This window comes from Lissotriton helveticus, chromosome 7 (genome assembly GCF_964261635.1).
Source record: "Lissotriton helveticus chromosome 7, aLisHel1.1, whole genome shotgun sequence".
Classification (NCBI taxonomy): domain Eukaryota; kingdom Metazoa; phylum Chordata; class Amphibia; order Caudata; family Salamandridae; genus Lissotriton; species Lissotriton helveticus.
The window spans coordinates 454,410,876-454,430,242 of record NC_136068.1 but is presented as its reverse complement, the minus strand read 5'-3'; the positions used below and the strand labels follow the sequence as shown (position 1 = coordinate 454,430,242).

At 44.4% G+C, this 19,367-nt stretch overlaps 1 protein-coding gene across 1 annotated transcript in view; it reads left to right on the top strand.

Annotated features, from left to right (window-relative positions):
- The first annotated feature begins 1,165 nt into the window (after positions 1-1,165).
- The window catches only part of MVP (major vault protein), a 133,382-nt gene continuing 115,180 nt past the window's right edge, over positions 1,166-19,367 (top strand). The window contains exon 1 of the mRNA XM_078652398.1: positions 1,166-2,400. The gene's annotated coding sequence lies outside the window, so the exon portion shown is untranslated. The remainder of the gene's footprint in view (positions 2,401-19,367) is intronic.

Sequence of the window (19,367 nt, the reverse complement as noted above, 5' to 3'; positions counted from 1 at the left end):
CTATTCCATTTCTACACTACTTCTCTTCAATGCCCCAGCTTCTCTACTCACTCACTGGTTGCACCGCTCGCTACCGGCTTTCTCTGTCTCCTGTGCCTGGCCTAATCTAACAATGAACCTCTTCAATACTCGCCTTTTTTATGTCTCCCTGATCTATGCGCTCCCTCACTCACATCAACATCCCCTCTGCACTTCCCTCCTCGACCCCCCTCCCCTCGTGTAGATCGTCCATCCTCTACATATCTCCTCCTCGGCACCCAAGTCCATTTATAACTCCATCACTCCCAATGTGTTGTATGCCTCCTCTTCCCTACATGGCCCTCTAGATCACTTATATTCCCTCCTAATCTCTCTATTCCTCCCGCCCCTTTACCTCTTCCCATGAATGTGTCCCTCCTCTTTACCGACCTTCGTACACTATCGGGCACATGCATCAATATTGCATTTTGCGATTCCTTAATTGCGAAAAATAAGGAATCGCAATTAAGGAATTGCAAAATGCAATGCATCAAAAAATTGCTAAAAAAATAGCGATTCCCTAAAATTCCTTAATTGCGATTCTCTAATTGAGAATCGCAATTAAGGAATACCACCCCATTCATTCCTATGGGCCTAGAGGCCCTTAGGAATGAATGGGAATGACATTCTTAATTTGCGATTCACCATTAGAAATTCGCAAATTAAGAATGCAATTTCAAGGGTGCAGGGGTGTCCAAAGGACACCCTGTTGCACCCCTGAAATCTGCCCATAAGTACATTTTGCACACACACATGCCCCAAGGGCAATTGTGTGTGTGTGAAATGAAACTTCGAAAAATGCACTTTAGTGCATTTTTCCAAGTTTTCGCAAATTACCATGAAGGTCAACTTCATGGTAATTTGCACCCCTTATTTGCGAATTCGCAATCTTTTTAATTTTGATGCATTGCATTTAAGGAATCTCAATTTGAGATCCCTTAAATGCAATCGCAATTTAAGAAATCGCAATTTTGCGATTTCTTAAATTGCGAAATTGACAAAAATGTTAATGCATCCCAAAAATGGGAATTGCATTCGCAAACGACCGAATTTTGCGATTCGCACCGTTTGCGAATGTAATTTCCTTTGATGCATGTGCCCGTATGTCTCTTCCAGTGTAGAGCCTCACCACCCCGGCCCCCTCCGCTCTGGGCTTACATTCTTTCTACCTCCTTCCCTCACCCCTTCCCGGGTCAGCCTCTATATCTCCCTTCTCTACTTCTTGCAAAGGTCTCTCTTCCTGTCTGTTTACCCTCCATACATGCTTAACTTTTCTGTATATTTCCATAAATAAATAATAATACTCCTGCATTACTCTACTACTTCATACTTGTATTCATCCTGCCTCTTTTCCAGGCTTTGTCCCTCACCACATCTCTTCTCTCCTTTATAACTTCATTCTTTGTACCTCTCGTTCACCCCATTCCTCACCTCTATACCGTCCCTTGGGGGGGCTCTATCCTTTCTCACCCCTCCACTGCACCCCACAATTCCTATCTCCATCACCCCATCTCTGCTCACCATCATTTTACCTCTACTTTCCTTATTCATCTTGACACCACTTTTCTATACTCCTTTATACTCCACTCTATATACACCATCCCCCTAGTATAGTGATCCTTCTCGGGCCAACTCTTTATAGGACACCTTCCCTCTCTGCATTGTCCTCTCCTATACCTCATCTTCCAATACATCTACAATGCGTACTTCACTTTATCTCTTCTTTCTTCTTTACCGTCTCTCTATGCCTTCATGCTCGCTATCCATTCACCTTTCTATACCCTTTCCCGTTTAGTACCTCTACGCCATCTATCTAACTTTTCTGTACCTCTTCTTTCTCTGCTCTACTCTACGCCTCCTTCTCGCAAACATTAAAACTCCAAGACCTCCAAATACTTCAGCCCTCTCCCTCAGCTAATCTTCAGTGGTCTACAATAAAATAAATCATCCATCTGCAAAACGTGGCATTAAGTAACTCCTTAATTTGCACGTGAGCTGCTCGACTCCGGGATATACACTAGCCTCGGGCCTAGATCACGGGGTGGGGCTTTCCCTTGCTGACAAGGGCCTGGGTTATACGCACCCCTATTGACTACCCGTTTTCTAGTCGTACCCCTGCCATATTCCAGTACTCCTACACCGCCCTCCTCTGCACACCCTCGTGTGCTCCTACTCCCACTCCCACCGTCCCTTACTGAGCTCTAGTTTAGCCCTCTTCTCTCCTCCTTCGGTCCCTCCCACCGCCCTCCTCTTCCTCCCCTCCCTCCCACCGCCCTCCTCTTCCTCCCCTCCCCTCCCCTCGGCTGGGTCAGGGAGGGGTGCGGCTGCTGCGTGCTTTCCTGCTGCGGAAGAGACGGTGGGACGTGGATCGGCTCCGTACAGGTAAAGACCCCTCTCAGGCCCAGACTCTACGCCCCACCTCCCGGAGACCATCTCAGTCACGGGGAAATGGGAGGGGCGTGACCACGATTGGGAAGACCCAATACGATATAAGGGAGGGGGTCCCTTCCTGCGTAGACAGTGGCGCGGCGTACCACCGACGGTAAGGGACGTGATTTTAGTATATCCCCAAGAGGTGTGATCCCGGGGCTGGAGACCCTAGAAGTTAAGCGTTATTTCTGAGTAGTTTAAGAGGGCGGGGTTACGGAGGAAGGGATTCCCCCCAACCGCCCCTTTAGACGATGTAAACGCCAGCCTGTAGTCCAAGTAAGTTTTTACCCCCTCCTTATTTTAAAGGGGTATATTTGCACTGTTTTTACATGGCTTGGAAACAAGCCTAGACTTTGGTACGGGTCACGTGCCAGGCCTTTGCTTTTAAAATACTAAGGCTCATGGGCATGAGTCGGGCACATGAATAGGTCTGTTGGGTTGGGCAGTGTCAGTCACCTGTTGGGGCTGTGACTTATTTATTTATTTATTTATGCGTTTTTATATAGCGCGGACTTTACCCGAAGGCGTCAGAGCGCTTCACAATAGGAACAGTAATGATTCGTTTGATTAAATCTGATGCCTCTGGGCGCATAAAGTGTCGGCTGCTTACACAGTTGTGTCTTCAGCGATCAACTGGGTTGGTGTAAGTGCTGCTCATTGCTTGAGTGCCGCGGGCTGAACGCGGCCTTGTGTTGACTGACTCATGAGCGGTACCTATCCCCTGGTTAATGCCATTGACTACCACCTGCTCCCCAAGCTTAATTTGTTAAAGTAAGAATAATAATAAAAAAATAAGTGCACGGACCTAAATATTTTCTTAAAAGTTGGCCGAAGTCGCTGCTAGATTTCGTGATCGTCCAATATCAAATACTGACTAGCCTTGACCCTGACGTATTATTCTTCATACCCGCACTTTCCCATATCATGGCAGCCTTAAGTTTTCTTTTCAACGTCTTACTGTTTTCCTATCTTTTTCTTTATTTTTTGATTTTCCGTACCTAGCCCAGGTCAGTCTGCGTTGCTGGGGTGTGCGTTACACCTCTGTCTGGGTCAGTATGTAAAGAAAAATATTTACTGGTCCCAAAAATTAGTTTCCATTCCCATCACCTGCAACCACCGCCACAAATTAAGCACTACTTGCGCTGGGGCTAAACTTCGGTGTCTGACTATGGTTTAGGGCTCTTTGATGTATCAGTACCTGGTTGACCTCTTCTGAACGGTCAGGTTTCTCAGTTCCTTCTGTGAGGAGGACCCCTAGTCCAGATTTTTTGCCCATTGCGTTTTGATATTTGCAGTCTTGTTGAAAATATCATAAACACCAACATGTACCATAACTCGGAGAAAAAAGTTCGACTTTGAGTTCGTCACGGATGGACCTAGGAAACTTGAGACCTCCGTATCCTTGTTGCAGCAGTTTAGTACAGGGTCGGACTTGGACAGAAAATAGTCCCGGACACCAAAATAAAAGTTGCCCACATTTCAAAATCAAGGTAATATCCAACTTGTAAAGATACGCTGTATATGTGTATTTCAAGAAACGAGCAACTGTGTGCATTTGTGCTTGCTGCAGTCAATGTTTGTTTTAATGTCTGAGGAAACCAGCATTTGCAATGCAATCTGTCTCACCTTTGGGACCTTATATGTATTTAGCTATACAGCACATTAGCCTGGGTGCTGAAACATCTACTTTTCTTAACATGGAGTGAAAGTAAGCACCAAACTGCGTGACACACCAGGTATGGGAACACATGGAAAGAAATATTGCTTTTCAGCGGAAAATGGTATAGTCCAAAGCTCTGTTTTTAATAAAAAATCAGGGCCTTAGGTGGTCATTTCACTGAAAATACAAGATTTAAAAAAAGATTTTTGTCTACGGGTGCTCCTGGAAGACAATTTCTATGGACTGGAATCTAGAGAATGCTAAAGTGATTCTGTTTTTTTTACTGACCTCTGCTGGTCGTTTTCTATCAAGAAAGTTAAATAGAGGCAGTTGCAAGAAAAATAAAAAAAAGAAAGTCTCTCAGCAGAAAGCAATTCTGGTATTTTACTGACCTCTGCTCGTCGTCTTCTATCAAGACAGTTAAATGGAGGCAGTTGAGCAGAAAAAAAGTCCCTAAGTGGAGGCAGAAAAGTCCTTGGGCTGATCTCCAGAGCCCACATAGTACATACACATATAAGTATATACTAAAGTGTATATATGAGGTCTCGAAAGCTCGACCTAAAAACAGGTTATCAGACCATAAAACAGGATTCCAAACATCCACGAAACTAGCTCACACACTGACCTATCAGACCAGTCCTTCAGGCATTGCCAGATTGTACTTGCTAACATTTTCCCAGGGGCCAAAACGCTTGGTCTGTGATGTGACTGAGAGCTGCATCAATCCTGCCAGGTGGCAGTTGGGTGCGGGAGCCTTGAGTGAGATTGGCAGTAAATTGGCTGTAGGGTAAGTGAAGCATATATATGTAGTTGCTGAATTGAACAATGAAATCAGAAAAAAGATGAATCCCGGCTTCTCCACTTTACCAAATTATGTGATCCTAGTTAATTGTTTTATTTCATTTTCCCTCCTCGTATAAGAGGATTTTGAAATACATGACTTCAGGATGTGCGCATCAGAAAGCCTTCTCCTGTGTTGTATTTAATAAACTATAATGCTTGTGTGTAATAGGAACCCAGGACACCCAAATAGTGCACATAATACTAGCACTTAAGACCTTGACTTCAGGAAAAGTTAAAAAACTTAGCTTTTTTTAACAGTAAACATCCATCCGCTCCTGGACTCTAGCTTGTGCTGCAGTTTATAGAGGATTAGCGCCTAGACACCCCAGGGTATTAGTTGTGCTCTACAAATTCTATTTTCATTACAATTGACTAGCCTCTTTAGTTCGCTATTTGAATTATTGACGGGGTGGGGGGAGAACGTTTATAAATTCATGTTTGAAAACTCACTTTTAAATGGATACTTCTCATTGCACTGACTTAATCTGATGTAGTATGGTGTAAAGGTGGTCTGCATGTTAATTAAATACAATGTTGAAGAGACTTTGTCATACTTTTATAATTTTGCTGCAAGATGTCTTTAAAATTAAGGTGTTCCTAAAGTTAAGTGGTGAAGGACTCCCTAGTTACATCTTTTCTTTAACATCAATTAACCTTTAAATAAATGCTTGTCTGTTTATTTAACATATTTTTATTGTTCATACTGAGTTGAGTAGACGGAAGCCCAGGGATGTTGACCAAGGGGGCTGCATGCGACTCCCAGGCCGTACTATGAGTTTCAATTTTTTTTTTTTTTGTTGTAAACAAATTTTATTGCTGTTTCAGATAACCAATTCTGTACAGTAGTAGTGCAAATGTACTTTCATTTGTCAACCTCTTACTATGGTTTACAGTTAGATACCATATAGCTGTAAAGTATCTGGTTGTGTCGCCCAGCATCTTGGTTCCAAATACCCCGTACGAGGGCGTTCTTGTGATTTCTAAATAATATGCTCATTCGCTTTCTTTAAGCTCTGCAGCTCTTATATAGCTTTGTAAACTATCTCCACCTGCTCCCCACCCTTTGTAATAAGTCTGCGACCTTAACCACTAGGCCATGGTGACTCTTCCCGTACTTTGAGTATCAATGTCCTATGGGAATTATGCGATTCTCTGACCACAGCGTTTTCACACATAATTATGGATTTGCCACATACTCCTTCCTCTACTGCATAATCTGCCTAGTTAACAAAATTACTTTTTTTTATTTTATTTTCTTTAGCTCAAACGGGTCATAAGTCAATAAATTGCGGCGACCCTTCTTGCCTCGCAATGGAAGGCCCTTTTGCAAAGGTTTTCTGGTCATTTTTCAGTTGCTTACTGCTATATTTGGATGTTACACTGGTGCTAATAAGGTGAAACCTTTAGGTCGCATAATTTGCCATTCTTGACGCAAATTGGTCTCCCCTGCCTCATAATTATAGAGGCCCTGCCTATAGGCCAGTCCAACCCTGGTTTAGTACAGCCCCACCACCAAACATGCCTGCTGGCCAGACACGGGTTGGGGAGGTGCTTAAATTCAACTGGTTAGACGAGTGGCGGGGATTTAGGAGACTTGTGTGCTGTGCAGGCTTTTAGTTACGCCTTAGGGGCACAGCCAGTCTATATTAAGGATAGGTATGGTGCATATGCTTGGCATTACAAAGCCTGATGGGGCCAGGTTGTGCTGACAATGATTTCCACATCGGGGCTCTTCAGTCACAAATCATTTTCATCAGATGTGTCCGTCCGGCTGGTTGAGTGGATGCAACTAATGCATCACCCAGAACAAGTCAGGTTGTCCCATTTAAAGGCCAGGGATCGAAACATGGCGGTTGAGCCAGACGGCAACAATGTTGGCAGATATGCCTGTGAAGGGCAATGCCAGGCCTGTTTGCGATTGAAGGTTGGAGATGGGGTACATGTCTGTGTGAGGGTAAGAGTAGGCCTTGGCAGGATTGCCCAAATAATACCAAACTCTGTCGAGGGGTACTGGTAATGTTACCCTGCGCTCCACATGATGGCTGTGGTGTGTACAGCTTATTCTGGCCCGGGTACAGGGTGAACCGTAAGCTAAATCAGAAACTAACGGGATTATTTATTGTAATTGTATTTATATAGTGCTTACTGGCGTAGCACGCCTGCTGCCACCCGGGGCGGCCGCTAAGTTTGCCGCCCGGCGCAGGTAAGAGCAGGTGGGTGGTGGTGACAACCAACAGACGATTTGTTGGGGGGAGGTTTATTGGTAGTCGACAGACACAACTTGCTCATCTCCGCCTCCCCCAAAGAGTGTTGCCCTGGGGTGGACCCCCCAGCTACGCCCCCCCCCACCCCCGACGAGGCGTTGAAGTGCTTTTCAATGAGTAGCACACTACTCCGGAACCCAAAAAGGATTAGTTGTGAATTAGTATAGGGCAATAGTAATTAATTTGAGCGGTGGTCAAACAAAACAGTCCCTCTCTCCTACCTGTAAGGCAAGGACTGTATTAATTAAAATGTCCTGGTTAGATACCAGTAGAGAAACCACATGTGCTACCAGGAAAAGAATTACTGAAATAAGGAGGACTTGGAAATGTCTTGTGTACAGGCGGGGCTTCATACCACACTGGCACTTTTTTATGCAGTGCAGGTACATGCTATGTCGGTATTTGGAGACCTGTTTTCCGTGTTTGTTGAGCAATGGGAGGCCTTTTACACAGGCCTTCTGCTGTAATTTTGAGGAGGTGGGTGGGTAGTGTGCATGCACTTTCTGGCACTGCAGGGATGACCTAGTTCCCCAGAGTTGTCCTATGTCTGGGTTTGTGCTGATCTGTGGGGGGGGCTCTGTGGGGTTAGTGCTGATTTGTTGGGGGATTTGTAGTGTATGCTTATCGGTTTAGGCCTGACTCGGGGCTGGTTAAGCCTTGTTCGTCTCGCAGAGTAGTTAGCCTCTTAGGCCTGCCGTGCATTCGAGTTTGAACCGGACATGTTAATGCGTCAGGAGGCGGCGGACCCAGCAGGCGGCAGACCTCCCTCTTTGCCCGGGGAGCGGCTCTGTTTGTCTCTCAGTTTCCATGGGTCCAGGAGGGAAGAAGAGACGCGCAGGGGGAATCCTGAGGCCCCGAGAGGGCGAGTCTAGAGATTCACACACCGAGGGAGATAACTCCATTGTGGTTGTGAGATACCCGAGACCGCACTGGCTAAGACCGGTTGGGCGGGGGACGCTGACTCATTGCGGGGTTGAAATCATCACGAAACCGCAGTGAGGTCTCCCAAACTGTCGTTAGAGCCAGTGAGACCAGCTGCTGGGCAGCCATAGCCCCCCCCCCCCCCAGTGCACCCGAGGAGAGATCAATGCGATGCCTGAGAGCGCAGACAGCCCTTCCAGAAGTCTCTGAGACACCCAAGGAAATACCCAACATATTCACTCGGTCCCTGAGGCAAAGTGAGGCACTTCCACACCCCAGGCGCTGTGCGCTCACTGAATCCGTGGAAGCTTATCAGTCTGTGGCGGTGACGTATTGCCGTTCCCCCAAATAAGCGTGTTCTCTGTAGCTGACCCCTGACCCGTAGAGCGAAGTTGTTCTTCCGGATAGTTGGGAAGGCTGTCCGGTGGTACCAGCACACGCCCTTGTGTGCAGCCGCCACAATCTGCACCTCTCGAGGGCTTATCTCTTATATGCCTTAGTTGTCAGGTCAATGGCAGGAGCACTGTTTGAAAAAATCCGTTGCGCAGGGTGTGTCTTGGCTCCAGGAAGTACAGGCGGATGATTTCCCTACTACACCTACACGTTAAAAAATTCCCATCGCAGATCATGGGCGTCTCTGGAAGTTATTTTTAGGGGACAGTGGGTAAGAGTGACGAGATCACCTTCAACAGGCAAATATGAGGATTGAGCCCATGTTTAAAAAAAAAGATGTAGATGTAGATATAGATATATATCTATCTCAATCAAAAGAAAACCCTTGCAGGCATAGTGCCGCATAAATTATGCATAGGAATGGCACAGTGCTATTCTTGCCAGGTTGGCTTGGATGGTATTTTACCAATCAAAGCTGTAATATTGTGCCTGGAGTGATAAATGGCTTTTGTCATTTAACAGCTTGGCCTGGATAGCACTGCTATTCCTATGCCTAAATACTTTGCTGTAGAAATGGCAAAAGACTTTGTCCCTTTCTATCTCGGCGTGGATAGCACTGTGCTAATCCCATGCTTAAAAACTTTGATAGAAAAGCAGACATTTGAGGTGAGCAGATCTAGAGTGTCGCTGGTGTTGAGAGTGCTCTAACAGGGGCTGCCATCCACCTAAACTTGAAAACTACCCAGAGTTCTCTTCTTCTTTTTTTGCACGTATATATACATATAACATTTTAAGCAGACTATACATTGAGCATTGCTAAGGTCTGTGCATGGGGTAGTGGTCTCCAGATTGTCAGTCACTCCGGTTCTCTTCTTCACATCTTTTTTTCTGCATTCCCATGGTTAGGATTTATGCCCGTTTTCTGCTGATATCTTTCACAATACCTATTTCCTCTTTTCACCCTCTCCTGCACATACTTCCATGCATCTGCTTGCCCTCCCCACACACAATGCACCCACTCACCTGTAGACACTGTTTTCCTATGAACTTTTACCATGTCAGTATTTGACAATTGTGTACCTCCTTTCGTATTGAATTACAATAACAATTGGCGCACCTCACCGTTGCTCCATTCGCTCTCCAGAGAGGCAGAGTAATGGATGAGCATGCACTGACAGGCACTGTGAGAAATTGGCTTTACCTTCCCCTGAACTCCAGAGCTTTCAATTTGAGAGGTGTTTAGTTCAATCAAAGCACGCATTATTCAGTTCTTTCTGTAAACAGCATGAAATAACAATATACAAACATAGGCATTGTACCACATAGATAAAATATGTGTTGGTAAAAATAGGTAAATATACCTGCCCATAAAAACCTATCCGTGATAAAACCAATTGCAAGTTTTCCTTAATCTCATGGCGGCTTTCTGAAAACATACAACATTAAAAATGACATAGTTGTGTAGAAATTGTTAATACAAGAAGGCGGGACGCACTTTTCGGAAGTTAATTTTTTTGACAATGGAATGATAAACGCCTTCCTACTAGGAAAGGAACCTCATAAAAATGAGAACATAAAAAAATGCAGGGTATCCTGCAGAGACAGTCCATCCCAGCCGCAGGGCTCCAGAGGATGACCCCAGTTTCTCTCCAGGGGACATGCCAACGTAAAATGTAAGAGGCTAAACCTAAATCTAGTTTACAAAAATCACTCATATGTACTTTTAACAACAACAAAATAAGGCTCAATAACAGGGGTAGACTTCAGTAGAATATGGGCGCCATATACAAGGTTTCTTAAGAGCGCCCTCTTCTCTAAAACAGGACCTTTGACAAACTTTTTTTGTCTGGCCCATTTACGATCCGACTTCATGATTCCCTCCGGTGAGCTATACAGCTTACACCTTCCTAGAAAGATCCTTAATATATTTGAGCCAACGAATTTGCAATGACCTGTCAAGGGACATAGTTTTTTAAAATCTTTATGTTTAGTTTTTCCATGGATCTTGACCAAATGTATAACCGCAATGAAAGGGGGCAAAATGACGTTAAGTCAGGTATGTAGCCTAACCAAATTCTTCGTGCTCCGAAAAGTTAGAGCATTGTGCGGCACACTTAGCAGGGATGTGGATTTCCTATAGCCAGATGCCCAGGACATATTATATTGTTTGGGGTCAAGGGCAACAAGTTTTAATGTGTATTTTGTCCTTGGGGCAAGTAGGCCTAACCCCTCAATCTTTGGCTGCCAGTTTACAGTAACACATTATGGATCAGGGAAGAGCAATGTCTTCAGTTAAGGTAATATTTGTGTCCATTTGTTAATGCTGTTCAAACTTGTATCTATGGTTCATTAATGCAAAGCCTTTATTATTAGGGTGAGCGCTCTAAGTAAATGCTGTAAGCTCAAACTACTACTGACAGTGGTTCCAGTATAAAAATGTGTAGACACATTTTCAAAGTTTAGCAATTTGAGGCTATGTATAAGCCTCCCAGAATTCTCTCTGATTAGATGCAAATATTTGCAGAGGCTTGAAAACAAGCTTGAGGAGTCTTTCAAAATGAAATGTTCACAAAAATGCAAGCAGTAATTTTTTTTGGGGCTAAACTACTGTAAAATTTTAAGTACCATTTTTTTGCAACATCATTTAGTAAAATGTGTTGATGTATGCTAGCATATCCCAAAGATACTCATAATGGAAAATCAATGTAACCAGTTTCAATAAGATTGTGGGAAACATAAAAATAAACATGCATTGGCAAAGCCAGCAGGTCTGAAATTGATGGTCAGGTTTTGGTTTTGTCAATGCCTGACTTGGTTTGGCATGTTTTTGTAAAACCAAATTGGTGTGGGAGCTGCCTGGCCATCACCATTATAACAAACATAGAAAGTCTCAAAAGTGCACCCATGGTATATGTCCTTGTATTAAGTGCAGATATACAACTTTCGTGAATTCACAAAAAGTAACAGAAGTAGGCCAAGAAATAGTACTCCTAGAAAATATTTGTGAACTGCATATTAGCATGAGCAAATATGCATGTGTAGATTTGCTCATTCGGAAAAATGTTTGCAAGTTTACTTTCCCTCCAAACACTTTTTTCACAACCCTGGAAGAAGTTTCACATCTGCCATGGTCCGAAGTTAAGTTCCATGCAAGTTAGTAGGTTTGCACAGACTCAAATGACATTCCAACCCTGGAACTATTTCTTACCACTACATTCAGCCCCAGTATGTAGATCTGCGGAAACGTGGCAACATAAGGGAATCACTAGTATTCAAACCCATCTATGATACGAGCCTGGCATAATCAGAGAGGCTATATCAGAGATCTTATATAATGAGATTGCTGCCGTAATTTGATGCCGCATTACATGGCACAAAAGGGACAAGTGGATTTTGTTACATGACAAGTAGGTTTGTGAAGCAACTTGCCCAATGGACAAGTAAATATTGTATTAAATTCCACACCCTGCCTTAGGAGTCATTTTAAAAAGGAATTTTCCACTGACTGCAAGTCAGCCTGATCGATAAACCCCTAGCCCTCACTTCCATAGACTACTTTAGAGATACTCTTAGCCCGGTACACTTGTAATAGGGCCTGAATTGGTCTTCAACCAAGTCTAGAGGCAAAGATAAACCCTTCCGAGTTGGCCCTTATGGAAGTCTCCTTCTGTTTCACCAATGGGTGCCAGCTCATTTGGGAGTCAAAGAGCGACTCCAGATAGGAAAAAAAACTTGTGCCTTTGGGATAGCACTGGACCCCAAAATAAACTTGCATGTCTTAGTCTTACGTGGACCCACCACCATCACATAGGATTTTTGAACCTTCACAGTCAATCCAGATCTTTCATGACGATGGTGAATGAATCCAACAAGGACGGTAACTCCTTGGCTTTTTTCGTCATAAGAATAGGATTGTCTGCATATAAGAGCACTGGCAAACGCCCACATGAGGGCAATCTGCTCCAGTCTCGATCAGGGCCTGTTCTAACTTATTGATATACAAATAAAAAAAATAAAAAAAATCTATAGGTACATTTGAAATCACTAGTATAACGAGCCGCAGCTGTGGTAGTCATGTGTAAGTCTCTTAAGAAAAGGACACTATCACAGTCCACTCCCATGGAAAACATAAGCTGCCATAGTTTCCCTTGATTAGCTGTCAAATGCGGAGGAGAGGTCCAATAAACTTAAATGGATAGAACCACGGCGAGCCATAGTGTATTTACTTAATACCATAAAATGATTTAAACACTTGTCAACTGTTGACCTCCTCATGTGAAAACCATACTGCACGTCTGAGAGGACGTCATTGTCCTCAGCCCACTTCCCCAGTCTGTCAAAGAGCATACGCCCAGCTACCTTCACAACCGAATCGATGAGGGACATTGGTCTATAACATGCTGGGTTTTCCCCATCTCCCCTTTTAAAGGCGGGGATAATAGAAGAAGCTCATGATGAGTGCGGGCTCTCCCTCAGAGCCACATTAACAAGTAAGATTAAACCAGGAGCCCATACGTCAGCAATGTACATGTCAGGCGGGATGCCATCTGGTCCCGGAGCCTTCCCCTTAGTTAACCCTGCTGTTCCCGTCTTCACTTCCTCAAGTGAGAATAACAATTTGGAAGTCCCAACTAACAACTCCTTCTCCCTTCCTTCAGCCACATCGGAGGTCTCAAATCTCTTCTCAAAGAAAGAAACACAACTGTCCAACTGTCCTCTGTGATATGCGACCCCAGAGATGCTGTAGATTCTGAGGCCAGGAATGGACTATTTACTAATTTCCAAATTTAAAACTATTTCTTAGGGTACTGGCTTCAAGCAGATCGACATCATCCTTCACACAAGCTCTTTTTTTTTTTTTGTAAATATATATTTATTTGCATTTTGGAAAAAAGGTACATCATACTGGTCAAGATTAAGCAATATGAAGTTACACAGTGTCTTCTCAAAAGAAACATTTTCAGTTAGTATATAGTCACAAATATACATCATTGCAATAGTTGTAGTCCACATTCTCACTGTTCGTCGCATTTCCAAGGGCCTATTCGGCATCTGAAGTGGTATCCTCAGTATCCGACGGTGGCTCACATATATTCCCCCTATACTTATTCCAGGCCCCCCCCCATATTTTCTTCCATTTTTGGGGGCATCCCCTGTTTTTAAAGACGGTCCTCTCTGTTATCATGGCCTCATCCGTATCACCCCTCCACGCTGCTAGGGTAGGTCTCTCCGCCGACAAGCTCTTTTTTAAAAAATTTTTTTTTTTTTTTATTGGTAGCAGCTATTCTTCACGAGTGGGATCTCTAGTCTTGGTATTCAGGGCATTCATAAGCTGCTTTTGCACCAGGGTACATCCTTTATCAAACCACCTGTCGCCATCCTTGGAGCTCCGAGATACTTGGGCCTCCAGAAGACTGGTCCTCACGTTGAAAATAAAGTCAAATGCCCCCAATACTTCCCTGGGTAAACTGCTGTCCTGTACAAATACTATAAATTCATTTCAACAAGTATACCAAACCTTATAGAATATCGCTGGGTCAAACTGAGATCACCTCAATCCCATCCCCTGCAACATAATGGTGGTGATACCGCCTGATCCCACGGGGCACTTTTGAACCAACGTGGACCGATCTAAACACATACACATGGGATTATGGTAGCTTAAGGTGTCATAGGTATCTCAGGCTTAATAATAAGTGGGGAAAGCAAAGCATAAACACAGATAAAATAAATAAATGTCTCACACACCCACCCTATAAAAGTAGGATGCAAGGCGCTCACGTTAGGGGAAATCTTCTCCAGGGTAAACACTAGGTTAAACTCACTCAATCCATTCCGCAACAAACCTTTGGGGTGAATGTTCAAAGTGATGGCTTGATAGTAACGTACACCCTGTTCACTCCCCCCTCACCCTGGGATCCCCTCACAAATGGACATTGAAATCTTATGCCACCACAATGTCCACTGTGAGTAAGTTAGTACCCTTCATTTTCCTTAGTAGCGATCGCAGGACCTGGATGTTGCGAACATCATTTGGGTGGGATTGAGCATGGTAAACATTCAGCGATGTCGGCTTTGATTGACCAGCGGTGGTAAATGTTATCCCCTCAATAGTGGGAGCCCCAGTGTTTATCACATTCAGCTTTCCCTTTATTGCCAACGATACAAAGGTAACCAGGCCTCCTTTTTCCCTTACAAACCGTGATTCCGTTCCTGGAGTAAAGAAAGTTTTGAACCCTTCAATAAAGAAACTGTTGAATGTTGCCCAAGTCTCCTGTCGACAAATCACACCAAAGCCCCTGATAATATCCATCCACTTGGGAACCTTGAACTTGCCCACAAGCCCCGCAGTGTTCCAGCTAATGAAGTTAAGTCTTTGCATCAGGCCTGGTATATCAGCTGTATTTAACGTATCCTTCAGGGACCTTCCACCACCATTACCTATCTTTTCCTTTTGCCAGGGACTCCAAATTTCTCAGTAGGGACATGTATAACTTCTTATTCAAGGGCAATTGTAGTGACTGAAGGTGGGGCGGGGCTACATCAATAATCAAGCGCTGCTCTTCTTGTCTACTGCCAAGGCCAGACAGAATCACATCCTCACGCCTCCAGATGAGGAGCCTGATCGACAGGCTACAGAGGGTCCAGTGAGGGGAGGAGTGGAAGACGAACAAGAGAGGCATTGCTCCCCAACTGGATCTCCTTATCACGGATGCCAACCGCTTGTGACTTAAATCCATCCATAGTTGTGTTGGGCTGGGGCTGGTACTGCACAGCACGCACAGGTAATTTTCGTTTCCCCATCAAGATAAATAAGGAGGGGGGGGAAAAATCCCCAGCAACTATACCTAGATATCACTGTCGGGTGTGACCCCCTACGGCACAACCAAAAACCCCCAAAGGATAGCTGCTCACCTCCAGAATACACACTTAACACCACAACAAGAAATATACCTTTAGGTAGAACACTGTAGCTCGAGATGGAATCCTGGAGAAAACGTTAACTGCTAAAGCAAAGAACTCTTGCACTTCATGACAACGGCTCAGACACCAGTTGGGTCAGGCAAAGTGACTTTGGAACTTGATCGGCTTGTCCAGACTTGAGAACCAAGAGGAGGGCTCAGCCCAGCCTCCTCTGGTCTTTGAGGGGCATAGATGGGCCTGCCCTTGGCTCGGGTCTCCCCGGGTACGTCCCCCGCTGCGGGACTGCAGGGCCCCTGTTATAGCGCTGACAACAGTGCTCCGGTGTGAGGGCGCAGTCAATCCTGGTACTGGAAGTCCCCAGTGGCGACACCCATAGATGGTGAAGGACCACAGCTGCTCTCCCCACAATGGTTTAATTATCCTTGGGCAAGTGGGGCCAGCAATGTGTTCCTTGCCCACGAGTAGCTTCAGTCTGCTCCTAGCAATTAATGGCCATTATAAACACACACCCACAATCTGAACTACACAAACATATAGAGGCAACTCTTTTCACACTATGCACTATAAATGGGGCACAAGGAGGGAACAGGACAGATACAGAAGACTGCACTCGCCCCCGCAGGAACCTCCCCCGGCTGACTCCTTTATCACCTATCAGAGTCTTGTTAGTACCGGTTAGGTGATCATATCCCCTAAAGTAGGGTTGGAGTGAAAATTTGATAGGTGAGACTGGTGGGCTGCACCAGTTCGCTTGCACTACTTTTTAGTGCTTCCTTCCTCACACAAGTCGTTTTGCTGTCGGCCACATGTATGGAATTACATTGCAGTGCCAGCACACAAGACCTGGATAAGATTTCTACCTTCTCATAGTGAACTTTATCACATGTCTGTTGTTGCATGAGGAAATCTGTCATTTGCACGCTTGCTCAAGCTTCTATATTGTGTCATGGTCACTGTAGGAACTGGATTATTGTTTGGGTTGGGTGACTGTCAGCCTCAAGGAATAATCACGACTCTTGTCATGGTGAATCCTTAAAGTCACTAAATTAACCTGAGCTCAATCCCGTGTTAGCTGTGGCATTGAGCAGACCGACTTAACTTATGGCAATGCGTAAAGTATTATACAGAACCAAAACAGTAATAAAGTCAATACACCAAGCAATAAAAAACACAATTTGAATTAGAAACATAAAGAAAAAGTTTATGAACAAAGTGGCACCTAAATGACAAAAATCCAAGGAGGGAAACAAGAGATTAACTTTTAAAGGAAATAGTGGAAATAGCGTAAAAAAAAAGCACAAAGTAGCAATAGAAGTCAATGGTCGCGGTAAACGGGGCGATTTGAGGCTGGCTAATTATACTAAGTGGATTGGGTTCATTGACAGTTTGCAAGTCAACTAGTTTGTGAGTCTTCTTCTGTTAAGGGACATTGTAATTTTTTGAGGAACAACTGGCTCTCCATGGGACAAATCTGAAATTGCAGTTGTTGTCGTAAAACTTCCAGTTGGATATTTGCTGCAGTTTGATCCTGTGAATGCACTGGAACGCTTGCGTTTTCTGCTTGAAAAAGTTTCTAAGCCGTCAAACAGAAAGGGAATTTGTTTGTTTTTTCAGACATGCTGGAGCCTTTCAAGTAGACCAATCTGAATTTAGTCTGTCGTTGTGGAGTTTCCAGTTGGGTACTTTTAATGGTAGGTCCCCATGGCTCTGGAGCATAACTTTACAAAAGTTTCCAGACTTTTTCCTGGTGCCCAAGCAAACATAGGAGTACACTTCTAAGACCTGCAGGAGATCAGGGAGAATCAGGTGGTTGTGGGCTGCCCAGAGACTCTCAGGGTGACAGGCAGAGCCACAAGCAATGTCCAGTCCAAGTTCCAGTTGCCACTGGTCAGTTAGAATTTGTAGGGAAAAAAACTCTTGCAGCTTGGTGTCTTCCTGTAGCCAAACACTAGGTCAGCCAGCTAACCCTTGTAGCCCACTTCTTAGTCCTGGGTTCAAGGGGAAGCAGGTCCAGTCCCTCAGAGCTCCTCACAGATCACAAACAGCAGGATCCGTTCTCTTTAATTCTTCAGCAAGGCTAGAAAGTGCTTTGTACAAGTGCATTGGAGTGCCACATTTATGCCTGGCACCAGCTAGTGGGTAGAGGTGACTCATGGGCACTCCCTAACCAATGGGGTAAAAGTTACCGGGGCAACTCTATTCACTTTTTCAGTAGGTCCTATTTACCTTACAAACTGTCCCAAAATGCCATATATCAGGGCATTTTGAAGTCAGTGAAAGTCTTCGACCAAATTAACTCCGGCTATTAGGGTTGCGGGTGTGTAGGGGAGTTCACTACGTTAATTAATATTACTCTCCAAACAGCCAAAATCCAGTTCGAAGCAGACACTGTACCTATAACAGACCCAGAGACCGGTCTGGTAGGCCAAAGCAGTGTACTTTAGTAACTAGACAGGGGATAAGCAAGAATTGCCCTTGCATACTTTTCTTTCTCTTTAATGAACGCCAGAATGTTACATATGGCTAAGCAGACATGTCACGCAGGATTTAACATTGTAGTGTTAACCCAATGCCACAGTGCCCACCCTGCGTATTGGATTGGACTCCGAGGCATCCTCTCTCCCCATTCAATTCAGCCTGGGAGGAATTTCACACCTGGTTTTGTACATAGGACAGCCAGGCCTGCCACAGAGAATGTTTTTTTGGGCCTTGTTACTGTAGGGACATGATAATTGGGGGGTGACCATGCAGAATGGGTAGATTTCCTAGAGCGCCTGTGTAACCTTGAAGCCACACGTATTCAAGGATCCCTAGTTTCTGTCTGCTGGAATAAAATAGTTGCGTAATGTATTCATTCTTCTACAAGTAGCCATTGTAGCTTGAGACTACCTTTGTGTGACATCTACATTGTGGGTTTGTTGTTGGGCAAGCAGCTGTATCTTTTACCTCCATCTCATCCGAGTTATTGTCTCATTCCTTGAACTAGGGCACTTTTTGTGGCAGTGCTCTAGCACAAGCTCTTTTATTGTGCATCTGCTCTTGCACAAACGCTGGGTCATGGTTGATCTTGCAGCAGGAGCTGTATTGTTTCTTCACCATGAGACCAGGAGATATATCATATGTCCGCTTTTGCCTGGTAGACCTGGATTTCCATGTCAAATGCCCCCAGGTCCAACTGGCACAGAGGAAATGAGGATGAGAGAGAGAGAGGGGGTAATATTCAGTGCTGAAATGCAACTCCTGGACAACCTTTGTGATGCGTATATGTAATTTCTGCTACATCTTTAAGTTTAATTACTTTATTGCTGGTGGGAGGTGAATGAGGGTGCTGGAGTCTAAAGTCTATTAGGACAGTGCACTCTGCTTGCGTGTCAAGCCTCTAGTGTTCATGGAAGAAAGCTGTTCTGGTGCTCTTGCTAGGAGAGAGTAGATGAACCCATTACCACTTTGACCCTCTTCCTTTTCACATGTCTTACATTCTGTCTGGAAAAAGAACACACACTCTTAATATTTAATTAAAAATAGACTGTCTCAATCAGGTTATTAGTAACTGACCTCTCTATCTGAAGTGCTGTTTGTCTTGGCTAATTTCCATTTCATTCATTTTATGTTTGCTTGGTTTGGGATGTTCTGCGAGTGGCTTCTGCAAACCCGGTTTGGTCCAACCAATATGCTTCTTTGTATATTGCTTATAAGGATAGGCCCAGCCATGCTGGCTGATATCCTGGAGGCCGGTCATTGCCGTGGAGTTTACTGTGACACACAGGGACTGTTCACGCTGGACTGTGTCAGTTGGGGTTTGTTGTGAAGTAGTTCCTGGCCCTCCATTAATAGCTTGTTAGATTTCACTTGGATAGCATGAAATCTCTTGTATTTAATATATCTTAAAAGGGGGCGCTTATCAATTCCCCCAG